The sequence below is a fragment of the Acomys minous genome, assembly GCF_964271855.1.
Source record: "Acomys minous genome assembly, chromosome: 12".
NCBI lineage: Eukaryota > Metazoa > Chordata > Mammalia > Rodentia > Muridae > Acomys > Acomys minous.
This window is the reverse complement of record NC_140493.1, coordinates 113,357,473-113,380,440: the sequence shown is the minus strand read 5'-3', so window position 1 is coordinate 113,380,440 and position 22,968 is coordinate 113,357,473. Positions and strand designations below refer to the sequence as shown.

The window sequence follows — 22,968 nt, the reverse complement described above, 5'->3', positions numbered from 1 at the left end:
GTTGGCTCTTTCCTCTCTTCTTCCTCCCCTGCTCCCTCTTACCTCTCTCTTCTACTCTTTACCCATGCTCATAGCATAAATCTCATATAATCTAAAAAATAAAATAAAAAATTCAGAGATTGAAGGCAGGTGTGGTGGCGCACACCTTTAATCCCAGCACTGGGGAGGCAGAGGCAGGTGGATCACTGTGAGTTCGAGGCCAGCCTGGTCTACAAAGCTGAGTCCAGGACAGCCAAGATTACACAGAGAAACCTTGTCTCAAAAAATTAAACAAACAAACAAACAAAACAACAAAAAAAGATTGTCAGAAAATATTTTTAAAAGGAAGACTAGGTTATGTATATACATGCAGCCTTCTTTAAATACAGAGAAATCTATAAATTAAGTGGACAGGAAAATATATACCATAGTTAAACTAACCAAAAAAGGCATGTCCACTGATTCCAAACAGGGCCAACTTCAAACATGTAAAGGACGTAAGTATATAACATGACACTACAAGGCCCCTGTGAGATAGCACAGGAGAAAACCTGCATGGCCTTGGGTGGGTGCACCAGTGGTTTTTTAGATGCAACACCAATGACACAGCCCATGAAAGAAATAATTAATAAACTGGGTTCACTGGAAATGGCTACTCTGCGACAGACACTTTCAAGAAAATAAGAGAGTAAGCCACAGACGTATCCAGTGAAAGATGACTCACCAAAACGTCAGAAATGAAGAACATCTGACACTCAAAAACAAGAACATATACAATGGATTTTAAAATGGGCAAGAGACCCAAATACACGATATCAGAAAAGATGCTCCGATGGCAAGTAAGCATAGGACCCTATCTTCAGCATCATATATCATTAGGGAACTGAAAATTAAAATGAAATACCACTATACACCTTTTAAAATGACCTCAATCCGAAACTCTGAGAATGTCAGCTGTGACATAGTAAAACCTCTCATTTGCTGCTCTTGGGGATGCAATGGTACAGCTACGTTGGGCGGCAGTCTGGTGGATTTTTGTAGAGCACAACACATTCTTACCAATACACTGGAGCAATTTCTCCAAATAAATCCAAAATACATGCAACCACAAAACCAAAACAGACTTTATAGCAGCTTTTTGTTTATAACTGCTGAAAGTTGGAAGCAACCAAGCTGCCCTTTAGTGCGTAACTGGATACATTTTGGTACTAATGTTTTGGACACTAAAGAGGCCGACTGAAAAAAAGAGAGAGAAATCTCTGGTGTTTATCATTAACAAAAAAGAAGCCAACCTGGAAAGGCTACATGTTGTATTATTCCAATCCATGACTTTCTGGAAAAGACATACAAGCAAAAGCCTTAAGATGGTAAAAAGATCCATGCCCGTCAGGGATAAGACGGACCAAACAGAGCACAGAGGACGGTGAAATCAGTGGCACTGTAGTGGAGCTGCATCACTGCAGATTTATGCAAATCCATGGATTATCCAAGAGGAGAAAGCTCTGTTATAATTATTGACTCTAAAGGATAACACTGAATGATGGCAGCGCTACAGACAGTAAGTAACATGAATTGTTCTGACAGGAACACTGATCAGGAGAAAGGGGAGGATGCATGTGAAGGTGGAATCATTGAGAATGTCTGGCATCGGTCTCTTCCTCTGCAGAACAGTGCTCTCATGGCTTCAAGGATGTTTGCAATAAAAGGCCATGTATCTGTGGATTAACACTTCTATGAGAATTTAACTTTTTTTTTTCAAGACAGGGTCTCTCTGTGTAGCCTTGGCTGTCCTGGACTCACTCTGTAGACCAGACTGGCCCCACACTCTTAGAGATCCGCCTACCTCTGCCTCCCAAGTGCTGAAATTAAAGGCATGCGCCACCACTGCCCAGCCGGAATTTAACATTTAAACTGTAGTGTGTACTGCATCTGTGCTTTTCATATTTACATATCCCATAGCAATCTGGGGCCTCCCACATGACTCAATGGTAAAGAAAATATCCCTACAGAATTACCTACAGATTATTCTGATGGAGGCAAATCTTAAATTGAGATTCCCTCTTCTCAGTTATGTCTAGTTTAGATCAAATAGACAAAAAGAAACTAACCAGCATCTCTGTCATAAATGTAGAATTTCTAAGTAGCATCTTTAACGCAAAACAGTCTCTTGAACACAGAATCCCAGTTCTTATCTGTCAGCTGTGTATACTCTGTGTATACTCTGCCTAGACAAAGGAGCAGGGATAAGTATGTGAAGGGCAAGCTGAGGAATAAGCCCAAGTCACAGATGGCCACAGACGCTTCTGTAGAGGCCACCAGAACCTTCCAGAGCCCTGCTGAGAAAGCTGGCCCTAAGGAAGTGGTCACACCTGGGGTTTGCCTTCTCTTTCAGATTTATACACGATGTTCCTTAATCCCTCAAAAGTCAGAATAAAGATACCAAAAAGATACCTTGGTGCAGCAAGGCTAGGGGCCTAGTTACCCTGGCTGACATCTGATGGGCACCTTCCTCCCACCACACATGTGGCTTGCGCTTCTAAGCTGCACACAGTGCCTTTTCTTCTGGCACCCACCCAGCCGCTCCAGACACTTCCTCCTACCTTTCAGTCACCATTGCCCACCACACCACACTCAGTGCCTGCTATGGAGAGGGCCACATTGTCCCAGAGCCCTGTGTGGTGCATCTAAGCCCTGTCTCTCACATATTGCAATAGCAGCCCTGGGTGGTGTCTCAGAGGTCTAAGAAGCTCCAGGGGACACAGAAAATGCCCCAGCTTATGCAAGGCAGGATGGTAACAACTTGTGTATGCCCTGTCACCATGGCAACTCTCTGGAGAGGAAATGAGTAAATAGCTGTGGCCTTTGACTATGACCCCTGCCCCACCCTGCTCTGCTTCAGTCTGGCATAACTCAAGACCCTGAGATGGCGCTGTGATGTAGTATATAGCCTCTCCCGAGGAGGGCCACAAGTGTGGAGACTGTTTAGCTGAGCTAATGCTGGGGAGAAGAGGCCCACAACCAAGCCCTCCCCTGCTGGGGAGCAATTCCTAAGAATGGCTAAGAACACGGATAGAGTGGAGAAGAAGGAAACGTCAGAGGGGAAGCAGGAGAGGCTTGGAATGGCTCACTGTGTGGGAGTGATTGCAGCACAAGCATGAAGCCCTGAGTCTGAATCCCCAGACCTGAGCCTGAATCCCCAGTACACAAGTAAGAGGCTGAGCACAGCCGTGCTTGCACCTGTAACTCCAGTACTACAGGGGAAGTGGATGAGATGGAAGCACCACTGGGGCTTGCTAGCTGCCAGCACAGCTTCATTGGCAGATGCTGTCTTAAGGAAGTAACGTGGGGAGTGATAGATCGGGACATTTATTATTCTCCACGTGCACATGGACATACACATTTGCACACACGAGTGCATACACCACATGTGTGCATACACCACCTGCATATACAGTGCACACACACACACACACACACACACACACACACACACACACACACACACACACGCTGGTGGATATTCTGGCATAAACTCTAGAAGTGGGTTTAACCCTGTGCTGTGTCTTGGTGTAAACACGAGACCCACAGAGATGGGACACCAGGGACAAAGACGATATCATCAGACTCGCAAGAGTAAATAGCCCCAGGGAAATGTCCAAGGAAGAGAGAAAAAACGGCAGGGGCTGGGTGATGGGTGCTGTCTGCACGGGTCTGAGAGGGAAAAGCCCCTGAAGGGAAGCGGGTGACAAGGCAGGGGGTCCTGAGATTTTGCCTACGTTGCCCATTATGGAGCTTGGAATATTTAGGGGGAACTCGATGGGCAGCTGGCTGCAGTCATCACGTATAGGGGTCCCTACTTCAGTTCTTCACGTTAAGAGACAACCTTGGGCCTCTCAAACCCTTGTCTAGGTCGACTCTCTATTGAAGGAGAGATAAACATGTTTTTTGTTTAGATCACAAGTCGGGGATGAGAAAAAGACTTGTGAGAGGGCAGGTGATGTTTATCCCCTTAGAAGTTGAACAACCATGTGGAGGAGACTCATTGTTAAGCAGCTGAAAAACATCCTTGAACAAATTCTAAGCAGAAGTATAAATGTGAGCCAAAAACAAGAGGTGTGGCCTTTTGGAGACTTAGAATAGTTTTGACTGTTCATCACTCCACTTCGGGGCTCCGGGCTCCAGCTGAGGTTCCGGGTTCTGGTTACTCCAGGTCCAGCAGAAGAAATCCTGCTGATTACACCAGGAGAATCGTTCCTCGGAACTGATATCCTTATGGTTTCATTATTGTATTCTTTAATCTCCTTTTCCTATTGTTTAGATTAGTCAGTTAATACATTCGTAATAAAATATATTTGTTAAGAAAATTGAGCCTACACTCTGCCATACTGCCCAGGCAAGGCCAGGGCTGGATGAACCAGACAGGTGAGGCTCAGACAGTACAGGGCAATCCCAGACATGTTTCCTGAACTAAGTCACAGTCTCAGCAAGTTGATAAGAAAGGGTATCGGATTTTCAGAGGAGATGGCCCCTACAGTGCTCAGGCTACAGAAAATGGTCCTCAAACAAGAGCACTGGGGAGTTTCTGGGTTTCAGGGATACTGGGGACTACTCTGAAGTGTGTGGGCAGGTACAAAGGCTGAGCCAAAGCTGTCACCCTTCCAATTAAGAAGAGGATAAGACATTTGGGGACAGTAAGAAATACATTCAGAGTGTGGAAGACAGATAACTTCTTATATTTCAAGTAGGTGAGAAGTCAAAAATTACTTGGGGACTTAGGTCTGGGCTTCAGAGACTTTTGTGAATAGGATAAAGGTTAGGAATTAGAGATGGCTGAGTGGATTGCTGCCTGGAGAAGGAAGATGTTCAAGACAGGCTTTTGACTGGACAGATGAGCACTGAAGGAGGCCGAAGAAAGGTGCGGTGCCCAGCACAGCCTGGGGATGGGAGCCACAGTAATTGCAGTGAAGAGAAAGGATCAGTCAGAGCAGTTGAAAACAAGGTTAAGGAAGGTAAACTTGACTCGGTCGGAATAACAGTACATTCAAAACTACAATTTTATTTTTTAGTTTGTTTGAGTTTTTACTGGCTTCATTTATTCATAAGAATTTTGCACCATTAGAAGCTATTGTAAATGGAATTGTTTTCTTGATTTCTCTTTTAGATAGTTATTCATGAGTTCATAGAAACCCTACTAGTTTCTTATTTGTACTTGCAATGTATTGGATTCACTTACGAATTCCACTAGCCTTTAGTGTTTTTTATCTACAAGCTCATATTGTCTGCAAACCAGGTCTAGATGTCCTTTCTTTTTTCTTCTTCTTCTTCGGGCTACACCCTCTATCTAAGACTCTCTGTTGTGCTGACTATGCGTTTTAAGTGGGAGTTACTGTCTTGCCCTTTTCTAAGGAAAAGCCTTTAGTTCCTCTCTGTTGAGTGGGATATTAGCTGTACACTCATCGAAAGTGGCCTTTATTAAATTCATTTTATAATTAGCTAGATAGAAGGTTTTATCATGAAGAAATGCAATGGTAAGCCTGGACATGTTATAGCCATTGCTTCGTCAGCAGACCTCCTCCTTATGTGACTGTACCATATACTAACCCATTATTCATCCTCTCAAAAACTGGTTGTTCTGAGAGGATCTCAGGGACTCACCTAATCATGGCTCCAAAATGGAACGCTTAAAATTGTGCCTCATTTTCCCAGTGATGTACCAGGCAATAAGAGCACATTGTGTGAAACCTTTGTTCACACCCTGTCCTCACCTTGGGACACATTACCAAGGGGAGAGTAAGCAGGTAAGAAGCTGAGATTTGAGGCAGGGGCAGTGGTGCACACCTGTAATCCCACTGCTCGGGAGGCAGAGGCAGGCATATTTTTGTGAGTTCGAGACCAGCTTGGCCTATAAAGAGAGTTCCAGGACAGTCAGAGTATTACACAGAGAAACCCTGCCTCGAAAATCAAAAAAGCAAACAAACAGCAGGCTATCTTGACTATAATACTGACTCTTTATGCAAATGACGCAGGGAGACTATCACATTTTCAGGACTGTCACGGTGTGAGTGGTAAGAACTGTAATTGCTTTTGAGCTGAAAAGCCTAATGTTTAGACACTGAGACTCTCAGTCTCAGAGCAAACCAGCATCGTAAAGTACAGGATAACCATGCTACAATCCACAGCCCCAACGAAGCCCAGGAGGGCCCAAGGGAGGATGCTTGAACCTCACTCAGAAGGGCAATTAGAACAGACATCTGAAATAGATGGAGAGAGGGAAACGGGTGTGGGAGGGAGTGGGAAGGATATGGGGGCGATCAGGTGGGAGGGAGGGAGGACCAGGCGAGAATGGAAAAGCGGGGTGGGGGAAGGGAGGCCTCTCTGGGACAGGGGAGGTTCTGGGGAGTCCATGGGGTGACCCTAGATGAGACTCCTGGAACTGGGGGACAAAGAGCCTGGAGCAGCCACTTCCTGTAGCCAGGTGGGACTTCCAGTGGAGGGATAAGGACATCAACCCATGAAACCTTCAACCCACAATCTGTGCTGCCTACAAGAAGTGTAAGGGGCAAAGGTGGGGCAGAGATTGAGAGAACGGCAAACTGATGACTGCCCAGCTTGAGACCCACCCCGTGGGAGAGAGCCAGCCCCTGCCACTGTTAAAGAGACTCCGCTATGCTAGCAGACAGGAGCCTAGCATAGCTGTCCTCTGAGAGGCTTCATCCAGCAGCTGATGGAAACAGATGCAGAGACCCACAGCCAAACAACAGGCAGATCTCAGGGGGCTCTGTGGAAGAGTGGGAGGAAGGACCGAGGGAGCTGGAGAAGTCAAGGACACCACAAGAAGAGCTACAGAGTAAACTAACCTGGGTCCATGGGGGCCACAGAGACTGAACCACCAACCAAAGACCTAGACCTCCTACATTTGTAGCAGATGTGCAGCTTGCTCATCACGTGGGTCCCCTAACAATGGCTGTCTCTGACTCTGCTGGGTAACTTTCCTATAGCTGGGCTGCCTCAGTGGGAGAGGATGCATTTAGTCCTACTGTGACTTGCGGTGCCAGGGTGGGTTGGTATCCGTTGGGGACCTCCCCTTCTCTGAGAAGGAAGGCGAGGTAGTGAGAGGGGTCATAGGAGTGGGACTGCGAGAAGAGGAGAGAGGGGGCTGGGATCAGGCCGTAAATCCAAAGAATCATTGGGTCTTATGTCAAAAGCCTACATGCCACAAAATTTGAAAACCTAAACGAAATGGACACTTTTCTTGATAGATACCAACTACCAAAATTTAATCAAGATCAGGTAAACAAATTAAATAGTCCCATATCTCCTAAGGAAATTGAGGCAATCATCAAAAGTCTCCCAACCAAAACAAGCCCAGGGCCTGATGGATTCAGCACAGCATTCTACCAGACCTTCAAAGAAGAGATAACACCAATTCTCTTTAAACCATTTTCCGCAAAATAGAAACAGAAGGAACATTACCAAACTCATTACGTAAGGCCACAGTCACCTTGATAGCTAAAGACTCCACAAAGAAAGAGAATTTCAGACTAATTTCTCTTATGAACATCAACACAAAAATATTCAATAAAATACTTGCAAACTGAATCCAAGGCCTCACATTCTTGAGCTCAAGTGATTGTAAGCTTTCTGTTGTTTTTTTTAACCATACATACAAAGTTTTCTACTCTTCCATAAACATGTGAATTACTTACAAAGAACAAATACTTTTTAATACTCTGTGCCCTTATCCCTTAGCATTTAAGTGTCAAAGTAGTCTGTTTCTGGATTGTATTAAGCTATATGTTTAATCTTAAATATTATTATTTGAGTTGTTGTCTTGAATTTCATTTAAAAATCATTAAATAAATTTGTTTTGGAATCAGAATAATTTCTGAAGTCATCCCAAACATCCTTCTGCTATTTCATGTCATATATTTATGTGAAGTGGTACCTTAACATTAACAATTATAAAATTAAAGTATTGATAACTCTGAAAATGTTGAAAATGTTCTATATCCTTCAATTTAAAATTTTAAATATTCAGACAACAGTTAATTCTTTTTCTTTTCTTTCTTTCTCATTGCTTTTTTTTTTTAAGCAGGGTTTCATTGTGTAGTTCTGGGTGGCCTTGAACTCATAAAGATTTGTCTGCCTCTGCCTCCTAAGTGCTAGTGTTTAAGATGTACTCCTTCATACCTGGCTAAAATGTAATTCTTTGTGAAAAGTTAAGCAATCCATCTCATTAATATGGAAGCTTGCTTTAATCTTTAATAAATAGTAAAATTTTCTTTATACCAAAGAATTGTAAGATAATTTTCTTTATGACCTTTTATCACTAAAGGTTTTATTTGTATGTCTATTTTATTGACTTAAATATGCAGTCACACAAAAATTTCTCAGGTGGAAAGAAGTTATAAGTGGAAAAAAAATTTAAAGTTCTACTGCGTGGTAGTGCACACCTGTAATCCCATCACTCAGGTGACAGAGGCAGGTGGATTTCTATGAGTTTGAGGCCAGCCTGGTCTACAAAGTGAGTCTGGGACAACCAGGGCTGTTAACAGAGAAACATTGTCTTGAAAAGTAAAAAATATGCTGGGCATGGTGATGCACATCTTTAATCCCAGCACTTGGGAGGCAGAGGCAGGCAGATTGTTGTGAGTTCAAGGCCAGCCTGGTCTGTAAAGTGAGTCCAGAACAGCCAGAGCTACACAGAGAAACTCTGTCTCAAAAAACAAAAAATAAATAAAAATAGAAGACAAAAAAGAAAAAATAGAAGAAGAAGGAGAAGGGGGAGGAGAGGGAGGAGGAGGAGAAGGACGAGGAGAAGAAGAAGGAGGAGGAGAAGAAGAAGTTCTAACGCAAAGAACCCCACCTACCATATGCTGGTCTGTAGAGCCTTCTGTCTTTACATGTCACTTTCACTCTCTCCTACATGCACAGCCCCATTTAGAGGTCAACTTCAGTGAAGCAGATGTTTTGTTTGGGTCATTTTCCTGACACATCATAGATGCTCATAAACACTTGGGCGTGTAGATGGAGAACAAGTATTTGCACCATAAGAATACAAGGAACCATCTACGAGCAGTCAGGAGAGGGTGTGTTGGTGCAGGATAGACAGACTGGCAGAACAGAAAGGAACCCTGAAGCTGTCCTGTGTGCAGAGGTGATCTGGTACCCAGCAGAGCTGAGGTGCAGATCCCTAAGAGACACCAGGATCTGATTATGCACATAAGGAAAAGGGAATCTGGGCCCAGCCTCAGCAAATGAGACAGGATTACTTCCAGATGACTGGGCACTTGCCTGCAGAAGGACTCAGTGGAGTGTCAGCATATACCCAAGGCTGGAAAACAGACAGAAGAGAGGCACCATGAAAGAAGAAGCTGACAAACTCCCTACTGGGAATTAAACACTAAGGACAAAAGACAGTGAGACAAGAAGACAGGTTAGGAGTGTGTGTGTGTGTGTGTGTGTGTGTGTGTGTGTGTGTGTGTGTAGGGGGGGCAGAATCCTGTGGAGTAAGTAAAGGCGCGAAAGACGGAGGGAACTGACAGCCATCTCAGCATTTCCTCACAGATAGGGAACTCATGGAAGACTTCAGTGCAAGGCACTAGTGGCACCAGATTCAGGACACATGACCGGTGCAGAGCAGTAGGGAGAAATGAAGCTGCAGGCTAGTTAGTCCGTGACCTTTTACGCTCTATACTTACACTGAGGTTATTATCTTTCTGCATATGTGACAATTTTCTAAGAATATATAGGATCCCATCCTTCTGATCATAGAGAGAGCTGAGAATATGATCTAAATCTGCCCTCCTTTTGTTTGCTGTCTCACAGGACTGAGGTCAGATGTTGCTTGTGTTTTTGCTCTCAGCACTTCCACGGGCAGCGGTGCTTGCAGCATTTCCACGGGTGGCGCTTGCAGCATTTCCACGGGCGGCGCTTGCAGCAATGTGAACGACTAGACATTATAAGCCTGTGATTCCGGAAAAGAGCCTGGTGACTGGGCAGGCTGACCAGTGAGAAGGTAGTGATCCCAACACAGATTTCACCCTCAGGGCTTCCTAATAACATACAGTATCCTTTATCATTAAAAAGTGTATTAGCTAATGGTCTCAGGGATGCTGGATTTCATGTTTAATAAAAGGAATCTAGCTTATCTGCATCTGAGGTAAATTGTAACCAAGGAGAAGACCTGGTTTTCTCCTATTTCCTCTGAGGTAATCAAGCTGGTCTCCTAGGAATCATGGGTACCGACACCATGCATAGCGGGGACCCAGAGCAGTGTGGCTAGTTGGTCCTCCCATGTGCAGTAGCTGCCACACCAGCTGTCCTTGTTCTCCCCTAGGCCATAGTAGGTGTGCAGAAACACTGCTAACCCTGAGCAGTGGGGACCACATCAGGTGCCAGCTGCTGTCGCACACAGTTTTCTAGTGAAATAGTTAATCATAATTTTTCAAACTAGCCAGCAGGATTCAGCTAGAAATCAATGAATGGAGATTATTTTTTACAAGGAAACAGAAAGCCCTTGTTATGCAGGAAACAGAGGCCTAAACACAAAGATGGGGCTGGGAGATCCAGTGGTCCCTTGATGGCATGCTGGAAGTCAGAAGACAGTGCAGCTGGGGAGGGTCTCAGATTTGGCTCTCTTATAAAGTCACAGTGGGGGAAAAAAAACCTTTTCAGTGCAAAGTGTTGATGCTGAGGTGGGTCCAGGGAGCAGAGGGTATACATAGCCACAGGCTGGCGGGACAGCCAAAGGCAGCTGCAATAAGCATCTTCTCTTAGCTGGCCTCAGTCTTGAATTGGACAGGATGTCAAGTATTCCTTGCAGTGTCAAGCCCTGATCATGCCCTAGTCTGACCCAAGATCATGATCATGTCCTTTCTACTCTCCCTAGGCCCTGTGGCCCCCTAAACAACAGAATCCCAGTCGTGTGGTCTCCATAACCCCTTGCACAAACAGGAGGATGCTGACAGCCTAGAGCTCTCCACGGGGGAAAACCACAGGGCTGCATTGCAGAACCTTTTTTCAACCTGCCAGGACTTAACCTCTCAGGTATCAAGAAAGACTTACTGTCCCTGGAATCACTCAGTCTGTGTCCCCACCACCAATTTGTTCTGTCCACTGTTATTTACCCAGGAAAGCCTCGCCCAGATGTTCACATAGAGCCCCAGAGGCCCTGGATGTGTAGAGAAGTTTGAATCTTTTCTGATCTCTACCCACTTCCTAACAGTTAGAGGAATGTTGGGGGCCCTCCCATCAGAGTGTAAACAATATATTATCCCAGCCTCAGGCAAGGCCAATGAGTCATGGTATTCATCTGTCCTAAGGAGTATCCTAAGGATGCCAAGGGATGAGTGCTCTGTAGAGCATCATACAAAGGCTATGGGGGAAAGAAAAGAGTCAGAGTCTTTAGGAAGACATTCTTAGGGGAGAATGCATTCTAATGATGGAGACCCAATTCCATCATTAGAATAAGAGTTTTGATAGAAATATGCATGTGAGAGACACAGGATCCACTGAGGGTAAGGCTGGTGGGAGGAGACAGATCCACTCTCTGCATTGTTGCATATATTTACAGGGGAAAAAAAAACCTCCCTAGAAGCAAAGCCAAAGGACGTCTCCCTTAGGCTGCTCTGGTCCAGGGTAACTCCATTGCTGGTTAGAAGCTCTGCTGCCTCAGCCTTGTGGAAGATACAGCCATATTCTTAAGGAGGAACACTCTAACCACAGGCTTAGAGATTGACAGAAGACAGAAAAGTGCATTCCACAGAAAAACCTAATGAGAAATGGAGTTGAATCCAAAACCCCATGACCTCAAGATCCACTGTTGTCTTTGAGGGGGTTGATCTATTCCAAGGGGATCCCTTCTACTCTGGGATAAGAAAATGGTTGGCCACTGGAGGCCAGATGCTACCTTACCCACTCCTAGGTCTAAACACAGTTAGGTTAAAGAGCCTGAAGTGGCCCTGGAGCCTCTGCCTGAATTCCTGAGCCTTAGGAGCTTGGCCACCTTTAGGAGAGAGAGACTCTGAAGGAGGAGAAATGACCAGCATGTTAGCACAGGTGGCTAAAGGAGAGTCTGCCTGGGAACAACAGAGAACAGGAGGAGACCAAACTTTTCCTTAGGCCTGAGAGGGGCTTAGGAAACCAGACTTTCCACTAGCCCTATAGACCCCACCCTGGAATAAAGCAAGAAGCTCCTTCATGCATGGGCTTCAAGGGCGGGCCTAGACAGACCTGGTGAGGTGGGTTATCTTGGAGGTTACCTTAGCTTTGCTGGTCTCTAATCAAGACTCTAGAGGGATTTTCACAAAGCCACCAGGACTCCCTCACACCTACACAGACTCAACTTGAGGCATCTGAAAACCCCGGCACCTGGACCATCTAACACTTTGGATAAGACATACAACTCAGGGTTTTGAGGCAAAACATTTCTACTCTTGCAAAGGCAAACAGATGGGCTCTACAAGCAAGACTTCCAGCAGGCCATGAGCTTCCCCCACACCTATGGACACTTGTCTTTCCATTCATGCCTTATCAGCTTAGTTAGAAATAATGTTAAGAATGAGCCAAAGCCAATGTCACATGGCTCCAACCACTCAGCAAGCACAGCTGGATCTATTTTACACCAGAGTATTTACACAAGATTATGTTTGGTTCATGTAATACTTTTCCTTGTGACCCTTTAATGAACAGAAAAGAAAAAAAAAAGGAAAATCAGAAACTTTAAGGTTGGTCTGGTCCTCATTGGAAAAATCATTGCTTTTAGGTTTGCCTGGGACTTCCACTGTGGCCATCCCATAATCTCTGACCCTACAAAGATTAAAATTACGGCAAAATACAATGGACTATTTATGCCAACAACACACAAAGCTTAAATGAAATAAGATCCCAGAAAAATACAAACGACCAAGACTGACTCAAGAATAAACATGAACAGAATGTGTGAATAAGTAGCAAACAGGATCAATAATCAAAATTATCCTGTAAGAAAAAGCTAGATGTCTTCATTGGTTACATAGCAAATATTGAAAGAATCCTTTAAACATGAACAGAATGTGTGAATAAGTAGCAAACAGAATCAATAATCAAAATTATCCTGTAAGAAAAAGTTAGATGGCTTCATCGGTTATATTCTAGCAAATATTGAAAGAATCCTTTACAAACTAGCCAAGAAAATAGGGGAACTTGCCAACAGAAAAGAAAACCAAAATCCAATATAAGTATAGTTGTGTCAACAGTGTCAGTAGGGTGCCTCAGCAGATAAAGGATTATGGCCACTCTTACAACCCGAGTTCCATCCCCAGGATCCACATGGCGGAAGGGAAGAGTCAATTCCCATAAGTTGTCCTGTGATCTCCACATGTGCATCATGGCACGCACATGCCTGTCTGCATTTGTGTACACACACACACACACACATGCACACACACATGCACACAAACACACACACACATACACACACATGCATACACACATGCTCACAAACACACACACATGCACACACACATGTGCACACACACACCAATAAATACATAATTTTAAAATGTAATTTAAAAAAATCAACAAATTGAACCCAACGACACAAAAGTAGCTAAAGAGGATTTACATTCTAGCATCCAAGTGTTGGTTTAACATTCAACACGTCACGTATAAAGTTAAAAAAAAAAAAAGAAGAAAAAGAAAAAAAAGAAGAACAAAGCCCAAACAACTAAAATATACACAATCATCTAAATAGACTGAGGGAATTTTTTAAAAAAGCATTTCATACTCTTTCATAATAAAACATCTCTGTAAAATAGGAACAGAAAGAGGATTTCATCAGTTGGAAAGGATGTTCATAGAAAGCCTAGATCTCAAAACACTTAAAGATTAAAGATGGAGGGAAAGTTTTCCTCTGAGACTAGAGCTAAAGCAACTCCCACTCACACTGCTGTTCATCTCTGTGCTGGGGACTCCAGTCCATACACTACGACAGAACATGTGAAGCCACCTTTGTTGGAAAAGAAGTAAAAATGTATTTTCAGATTATCCTCACATGCAGAATGCGAAGACCACTACCAAAAGTACTCCTGATTTACATTTTAGAATCAAATATATTTTCATAGAGTATGGTAGCAAATATTAAGAAAATAACGAACATCTTTAGAGAAAACTCTTTGTAACCTTGTGTTAGGCAAATGTTTTATGATATAATGTCAAAATCACCACTTTAAAAACAACACATTGACAAATTGGGCTTCATCAAAACTAAAAACTCCTAAACTTCAAACTCACCAGTGGGGGAAAAATGAAAAGATAATATACAGACCAGAATATACATGGGTTTGTACCTAGAATATATAAAGAATTTTAAAAATCTGACAGGAAGTCAAAACAGCCGTTTCGTGTGTAGCCCAGAGGAGATGCTTGTTATCCAGTGGGTGCAGAGCTGTCAACTACAAAGCATGAGGTTCCATGTCACACTCACTAACATGACACAGTAACAATGTTGGCAAAGACACAGAGAGACTTAAACCCTCATGCATTGCCAATGGAAATACAAATAGAAACAATCATGTGGAGAAAAGGGTGCATAGTTTCTTCTAAAGTTAAACCCGGGTACTGGAAAGACGGCTCAATGACTAACAGTGCCTGCTGATCAGTTCCCAGCACCCACATAGCAGCTTACAACGGTTCATAACTCCAGTGCCAGGGCGATGCCCTCTGCCAGCCTTCAAGGGCACCAGGCACACATGCAGAAATTGTGCTCTCTTACCTTTTTCTCCTTCCTTATCTTCATGCCTTCATCACTTCTGGAACGTTGAGTATACTACCCATGAGACAGCTTGTTCCTGAGCCATCTGGTAGGCTTGAGACCTGAGCTGGCCAGGGTCAGGAGCACCTCGCCCTGTCTCCATTCACATGTCCTCCTCAGGACCCAGTCATGATCCATGCAAGTCTCTCCAGTGTGAGTGACACCTAAATCCTACCGCCTCCAGCACCGAGGAGCCCCTCTCCCCTTTTGGGGCGGGGAATCTCACCTAGAAGTCAAGCAGTAGAGCAAAAACAGGCCTTTGTGCCATTTTCAACCTCACCTGGCTCTGCAAAGAACCGGCTCACAGTGCCTCTTCACCCCGCAGCGGAGCTTAGCTTTCCTGGACCCCCCTTCACCCCGCAACAGAGCTTAGCTCTCCTGGACCCCCCTTCACCCCGCAGCGGAGCTTAGTTCTCCTGGACCCCCCCCTTCACCCCACAGCGGAGCTTAGCTCTCCTGGACCCATGCCGTATTTAACAGTGAGCTTCCCTATGCTGGGAGTCCAGTTAGTAGAACAGAGGGTGAGTGCATTGCCATGAGGCCGCAGCAGTCTGTGACCTCTGCTTATCTTACCTGCTGTGATGCAGAAGGCATCTTGTTCCTCTGTGGCTATAAGTGGATAATATCCAGAGTTTCTGCCTACAGTGCAGAGCTTACAGATGCTATAGGCAGAGTCACCAGGTGCTGGGCATGACACAGACTGCCCTCCTAGTCCCCCAAGCTGAAGAAAGGCTAGTGTTCACAAAGGCTGGTACCCACATCTTGGTTCAGCACCAGCCACCATGTTGCCATGGTGCCCACTCAAGAGTTACTAGTCCACACTGTAAAAGTGCAGGGGTGACACTCACAGATAGAGTGTGTGAAGGCAGAGGCCCAAACACTGTTTGCTGGCAGCCAGAGCTAGAAGCCAGTCATCAGCTGAGATTTGCACTGAGGAGATAAGAGGCTGAAATCCAGAACACATCAGGGTGTGGACACTCCTGCCTCCTCAGCTTGACTCACCCGGCCTTGCATCCCCCACAGAGCTGTGGTGGAGCCACTCAGGCCCAGGAATGACTTTACCCCCAGAACGTTGGAGCTGCTCTGCCACAAACTGGAGCTGAGGACATCAAGGCCAGCAGGAATGTCCCAGAGAGCCCTTGGCTTTCCAGGGCAGCACGTCAGCACTTCAGCAAAGACGTAAGGGCACATGGTGAGCCCATCATGATTGTGAGAGTCACATGGGAGGCTTAGAAGTAGAATTAAACTTTTTAAAAATTAAAAACAGAGAAAAAACTTTCTAAATATATACAACACACATACAGGACCAGTTATAGATGAGAGTTAAAGAAAACAATGAAAAGAAAAAAAGAGAGGCAGAAAGAGATAGCCCGGGGCCAGGAAAGGCAACAGCAGAGCGAGATTTTCTACAGGTGTCCCCAGTGCTTCCAAGGGTGCTGCAGCAGTCTTGTCCTGACAGAACCAACCACAGAGGTCTTTCCATCATTGAGACATTGGTTTGTGGCTTGTTGGTTCTTAACAGACCCCTGGTGCTGTGATTATCAAACTAACCAAATCCAAACACATTAATTCTCATCAGGCACCTATCTGCAAAGTTTTAAAATTGCACTCTGCTGGTCCATTTTTTTAGGTTTAGCTGCTAGGGGTGTAGAGCTGTCATTCTTAAGACCCAATTGTCTTAGTTTGCTCTCCATTATTGTAATAAACACCATGGCAAAAAGAAACTTGGTGAGGAAAAAAATTTTATTTTACTTTGCTGGTTACAGTCCATCATAGAAGGAAGTCAGGACAGGAACTCAAGACAGACACTTGGAGGCAGGAGCTAAAGTGGAGGCCATGGAGGAGCCTTGGCGTGCTGCCCACGGCTTTCTCAGTTTGCTTCCTCATACAAGGAGGGCCATCTACTCGGGGCGGGGGCACCACCCACAGGGTGCTGGGCCCTACCACATCAACTGTTAGTTGAAAATATGCTCCCATAGACTTTCATATAGAGTGCTCTGGTGGAGGCACCTTCTCAGCTAGGCTCCCTCTTTGCAGATTACTCTAGTTTATACCAAACTGACAAAAACACAGCAAAGAAACAAAAACCCTAACAAAAGCCAAAACCACAGCACAACTAGCAAGCTCACTAACCCAGGAACATCGTCATCTGAGGCCACACAGATCAAGAGCCACCTGGTGGGAAATTTTCAGAAAAGTTCTGCTAATCAACCTAAAGGGAGCTATGCCAGGCTTGTAGGGAAATCCCTTCCAATTAAGGAGCAGAGACCCAGATCCTAATCAGAGTAGCCCTAGGCCTGCAGTAGCTGTGGCCTGTGACAGGGGTGGGGGACCCTCAGGGAGTGAGTGAAGGAGAGGAGACTAGGCTCCATGCAGTCAATACGAAACCAGGAAGACATTTTCCTTTAAAGTCCTCTCTGTAAATTTCCTTTACTATGTGCTCGCGTCACCATGTGTGACACGGCTGAGGAGTCTCTGGCACAGACTATTTTGTCTTCTGTTGCTTTCAGACCCTGTTCCTTTCCTCTGTGCGGCCTCATCCCTGCCTTAGTAATAAACACAATGGTGGGAGCCATGGCTTACCTACAAATCAAACAGAGGCATTGTTGAGAATTGATGGTGCATGGGGACGAAGGAATGCAGACCTACTCCCAGCCACTCACTTGTTTTGGGATTCACAACAGACAACGCAGCCAGCTACTTTCTACATCTGGGGCAGCCTGACCTTCTCCCACCTGGGCATGCTACTGTAGATACAAATGGAGGTGAATATATTGATAGTGTTTCTCCTCTCTGTCTGTCTGTCTGTCTGTCTGTCTGTCTGTCTCTCTATCGCTCTTTGTCTCTGTCTCTCTGTCTATCTCTCTTTGTCTCTCTCTCTCTCTCTCTCTCTCTCTCTCTCTCTCTCTCTCTCTCTCTCTCTCTCTCTCTCTCTCTCTCTCCTGTCTTCTCATCCCTCTTGGAAATAGTTTCTCACCCTATTTCTGTCAAATGGCATAGTTCTAATTCATGTCTTAAGCTAATGCATTATTCTACGTTGAGACTTATAAAAGAAAGCAGCTTCGTAGAAGGATGTTGAGAAACAAATTAATCCCCAGGAAGGCTTTTATTAGGAGAATTGCATATAGGCTCATGGCCATAGGTGGCCATGTTGAGGCCCTGAAGTGAGAGAGCATTAGGAAAAATAGTCACCAGTATAATATGGCATGACCCCTGAAGGGAGGAAGCCACCTCAGCTGCCTTCAGTCCTGAAGTGTTTGGAGAGCTGTAGCATTGTGCTGTAGATAGCACAAGGACATCCAGAAGGAAGAGACAGGGTGTCTGTCCCTTCAGTAGGACCAAGGGATTGCCTTGCTCTTCTGGGTCTGTGACAGGGGTTAGGTCCTATGTCACGTGGCCTGGACTGTGCTGGAAGCCACAGGCTAGAATTGTAATTCAAGGCATCTTGTGTGCGGGCAGTGGGAAAGGGGAGTTATAGTGGCAAAGGCGAAGAAGAAAACCCTGAGAGCCTCAAGGTCACAGCAGGCTTATCGGCTCTCTGGAGAGAGCTTCCAGGAGTGTGGCCTGATTTCTGGGAGACACAGAGACACAACTAAAGGCTCTGCGACATGACAGAAACGGGACATATCGTTTCCAGTGTTGAAGCACAGGTCTCCTCTGAATACAGGACATTGGGTTGGCAGGTGAAGCTAGGGGCAACGTCAGACGTCTTCCCCAATTTCCACCTTACTTTTGGCTTAGAGCCTAGGATGCATTAAGTTGGCTACTGGCTGGCCAATGACCTCCAGAGATCTCTAGCCTTTACCCCGGCCCTAGCCATAGGCTTGCAAATACACATCACTGTGGTAGCTTTTACGGTACCGGGGATCCAAACTCAAGTACTCTTGCTAATGTGGAAGGTGGTTTACCAATTGTGCCGTCTCCTCAGCCCAGTAAGTGCTTTTCTTTCGTTCTTTCGAATGTCATCACTCTGCCCTCCAGTTTCTGAGAAATTAGAAATAATCTCATTGCAGTTGCTCTGGTTATAATGTGTCATTTTCCCTGGTTCCTATAAGGAGCTTTCTCTCTCTGTCTCTATCTATCTATCTATCTCGGTTTTTTTTTTTTAAAGACAGGGTTTCTCTGTGCAGCTGCTCTATAGACCAGGCTGGCCTCAAACTCACAGAGATCCGCCTGCCTCTGCCTCCGAGTGCTGGGATTAAAGCTGTGTGCAACCACCTTGAGTTGTGGCTAAAGAGCTTCTCTTAACATTTTGTTTTCTGTAATTTCACTATGGTGTACCTAACTGTGACTTTTCCATATTTGTCCTAATCAGCAATTCTATTCTATTTCTATAGACTTTATGAATCTTTACATTTATTTTTTTTTACCAGACTTGACAATTTTAAAGCAATTTTTCCTCAAAATTTTCTGAGGATCAAACTCAGACCCTCATGCTGGTAAGTGGTTTTCTGATTCTATGGATCCTGATTTGTTTTTATCTGGAAGCTACCCAGTTCACTTTAATGTCAGACTCTCTTTCCTGGTGAATGATAGCAGCAGGTCAAATCTCTGGTTGTTTATTAGAAGTACAAATAGGGTGCTGTGTAGCATTTCCCTCCAAACTGAAATTGTCCTCCTATAGAAAGAAGAGAGGTGCTTAAGACTTAGGAAGCTCCTAAGCTACAAGCTTGAGGAAGCAATGTTGGGTGTGGGCTCTGTCTCGTGGAGTGGGTCTTCAGTCACATCAGACACTGGTCGGCTACTCCCACAGCTCTGTGCTACCGTTGCTCTGGCACATCTTGCATGCAGAACAAATTATAAGTCAAAGGTTTTGTGGCTGGGTTGGTGCTTGTATTTCTTTTTGGGTAGTCTGCAGAGTACCTTCCTACAGCAAGGTCACTAAATCATAGGGGTGAAGGCTCCATGCAGGCACCAGCTTAACTTCTCCGTGTTCAGTGAGTTGTGTGGCCGTTGTCCTCAGCAATGGGGCCATTTTTCAGAGAGCAATCCATTGTATTAATAACAGTCTGGGTTGCTTGGGGATTTTTTTTTTCATGGGACCTCCCCTTAGACACCAACTCAACTGAACGCAACTCAGTCCTGGAACTGGAAGCCTTGTTTGGTGACAAGAGATGACCAGGTGATATTCCGTCTCCCCGTTATTAGGAGATGTCGTTAGGATGGCCTTCACACATTCTGGGACGTTTCTGCTGCACTAGGTCTCGATACTGTCCCTCAGGCTCCCCTCAATTCCCCCGTCCCTTCTTGCATCCCCTCAGCTCCGTCCTCCCATCCTCATCCCCACCCAGATAATCTATTCCACTCCCTCGCGTGGAAATCCACGTGTCACCCCTAGTCCCTTACTTTATACCTACCCTTTCTGGGTCTATGGATTATAGTTTAGTTATCATTTATTTATTGGCTAATATCCACATATAAGTGAATACATACCATGTTTAGCTTTCTGGATCTGTGTTAACTCATTCAGGATGGTTTTTTTTTTTAATCTAGTTCTATCAATTTAATTGCAGATTTCATGGTATCTTTTTTTTTTAACAGTTGGATAATACTCCATTGTGTAAATGTACCACATTTTCTTTATCCATTCTTCTATTGAGGGACATCTAGGTTGTTTCCAGTTTCTGGCTATTATGAATAGAGCAGAAATGAACATGGTGGAACAATGTCCTTGTGGCAGAAAGAGGTGTCCTTTGGGTATATGCCCAAGTTTAAGTAGATTGATTCCCAACTTTCTGAGGAACTGCCATATTAATTTCCATCGTGGTTATAGAAGTTTGTATGCTCTCTTATTCCACATCCTTGCTAGCATGAGCTGTCACTTGTGATATTGATCTTAGCTAGTCTGACAAGTGTAAGATGGAATCTCAAAGTAGTTCTGATTTGAATTTCCCTGATGACTAAGGATGTTGAACATTTGTTTCTCAGCCACTTGTGTTTCCTCTATTGAGAATTCTCTGTTTAAATCCGTACCTAATCTTTAATTGAATTATTTGGTGTTTTCATATCTAGCTTCTTGAGTTCTCTATATATTTTGGATATTAGTCCTCTAGCAGATTTAGAGTTGGTAAAAATCTTTCCTCATTCTCCAAACTGCCGCTTTATCTGAATGGTGGCATTCTTTGCCTTACAGAAGCTTTTCAGTTTCATGAGATCCTATCTATTAATTGTTGATTTTGGTGCCTGCGTTAACGGTGTTAGGTGAAGAAAGTCTTCTCCTGTACCAAAGAGCTCAAGGCTATGCCCCACTTTCTCTTCTACTAACCCTAATCCTAACCCTGAGGATATCTGGTTTACGTTGATTTTCATCCATTTGGACTTGAGTTTTGTGAAAAGATGATAAGGGTGGATCTGTTTGCATTCTTCCACATGAAGACATCCAGTCTGACCAGCACCATTTGTTGAAGTGTTGTATTTTTTTCCAGTGTGTATTTCTGACTTCTTTTAAAAAATAAGGTATCTATAGCTATGTGGCTTTATGTCTGGGTCTTCAATTTGATTGCATTGGCCAATGTGCCTATTTTTATACCAGAACCATGCAGTTTTTATTACCATATCTCTGGGGAACAACTTGAAATAAGAAATGGTGAGACCTCCAGCAGTTCGTTTGTTGTTTCTTATTTTTCCATACAAAGTTGAGATTTATCCTTCAAGGTCTGTGAAGATTGTGTTGGAATTTTGATGAGGATTGCATTGAATCTGAATATTGCTTTTGGTAGGATGGCCACTTTTACTATGTTAATCCTACAGATCCATGAGCACAGGAGATCTTTCCATTTTCTGATATCTTTTTCAATTGCTTTCTTCAAAGATTTGAAGTTTTTATCAACAGGTCTTTTGCTTGCTTGGTTAGAGTTACCCCAGGATATTTTATATTATTTGAAGCTATTGTAAAAGGTTTTGCTTCCCTGATTTCTTTCTCAGTCCATTCGTCATTTGTATATAGGAGGGCTACCGATGTTTGTGGATTGATCCTGTATCCAGATACTGTGCTGAAAGTGTTTATCAGTAGCAGGAGCGCCCCAGTAGGATATTTAGGGTCACTTACGTATACTTGTACAAGTAATTTTTATTCACCTGATGTAATTGTCATCTCAGAGGAATACTGCAAGTAAGCTCACCCTTTCTAGATCTTTCTGAACTCTGGATGGCTGGTCCAACTCAGTTGCTCTGGCTCAAAACCCGTCTCCAAGCTGACTGATTCAAACTGGCTTCTATCAGATTCTCCTGAATTGCTCTTCTTCAGAACTCTATGAACTGAACTGCATGAACTCAACTAAACTCAACGGTACTCAATTGAACTGTATCAAACTACCTGTATTGTAATGTGCTATACTGAACTCAAGTCTACTGTACTGCCCATGACCCTTGCAAACCCTCAAAGAACACCTCTGTTCTTATGACGATGTACTTATGAGGTGGAGCCAGGAGGATCGTCCTCAGCCAATAGTGAGTTGGGGGCCAGCTTGTTCTGGATAGTTTTTATTAAGAGTCATTTTGGAAGCAGGAACAGCTATTTTAAAAATGCTCCCACCAGACTGGTCTGTGACAAACCTGTTGACTGTTGACTGATGTGGAGGGTCCAGATCATGTGGTCCTAGGTGCTATTAGAAAGCAAACTGAGCAGCCATGGAGAGAAAGTCAGTAAGCAGCATTCCTCTATGGCTGCTATAGAACTTGGAACTTCTTCCAAGTTCCTGCCGTCCTTGAGTTTCTGTCCGGATTTCCTTCGGTGATCAGCTGTTACCTGGAAGTATAAGATAAAACAACCCAAACCCTCTCTTCCCCGAGTTGTCTATGGTCACGGTGTTTATCACACCAGTAGAAGCCCTGACTATGACAATAATCAATTACAAAATTAACAGAAAATATTAGATGCGGCAGAAGCAGCTAGCCAGCAACCAGGACCTTGACAGCTGTGAGTAACCCTGCAAGGTCAATGGAGTTTTAACAACTACCTGCTGGCTGCGGGGCCCGGGCCATGTGCTGCATGCTGCAGGCCGCGTGCCGCGGGCTGAGGGCTGCCTGCTGTGTGCTGTGGGCTGAGGGCTGTGGGCTGTGGCTGCATGCTGCGTGCTGCATGCTGTGTGCTGTGTGCTGCGGGCCACATGTCATGTGCTGCCAGGGCTTTTACTTTAGGAGCAAACAGATGACTGGAACGCAATTTGTCCTTAGATGTGTTTGAAGGAGAAACT

At 44.4% G+C, this 22,968-nt stretch overlaps 1 long non-coding RNA gene across 2 annotated transcripts in view; it reads left to right on the top strand.

Annotated features, from left to right (window-relative positions):
* The first annotated feature begins 9,074 nt into the window (after positions 1-9,074).
* The window catches only part of LOC311578307, a 31,385-nt gene continuing 17,491 nt past the window's right edge, over positions 9,075-22,968 (top strand). The window contains exons 1-2 of one of the 2 annotated variants that reach the window (XR_014772819.1): positions 9,075-9,415; positions 9,808-9,997. This is a non-coding gene — a long non-coding RNA (uncharacterized lncRNA). Of the gene's footprint in view, positions 9,416-9,807; positions 9,998-10,870; positions 11,029-22,968 lie in introns of those variants that run through there. The other variant, XR_014772820.1, reaches the window with a different exon arrangement.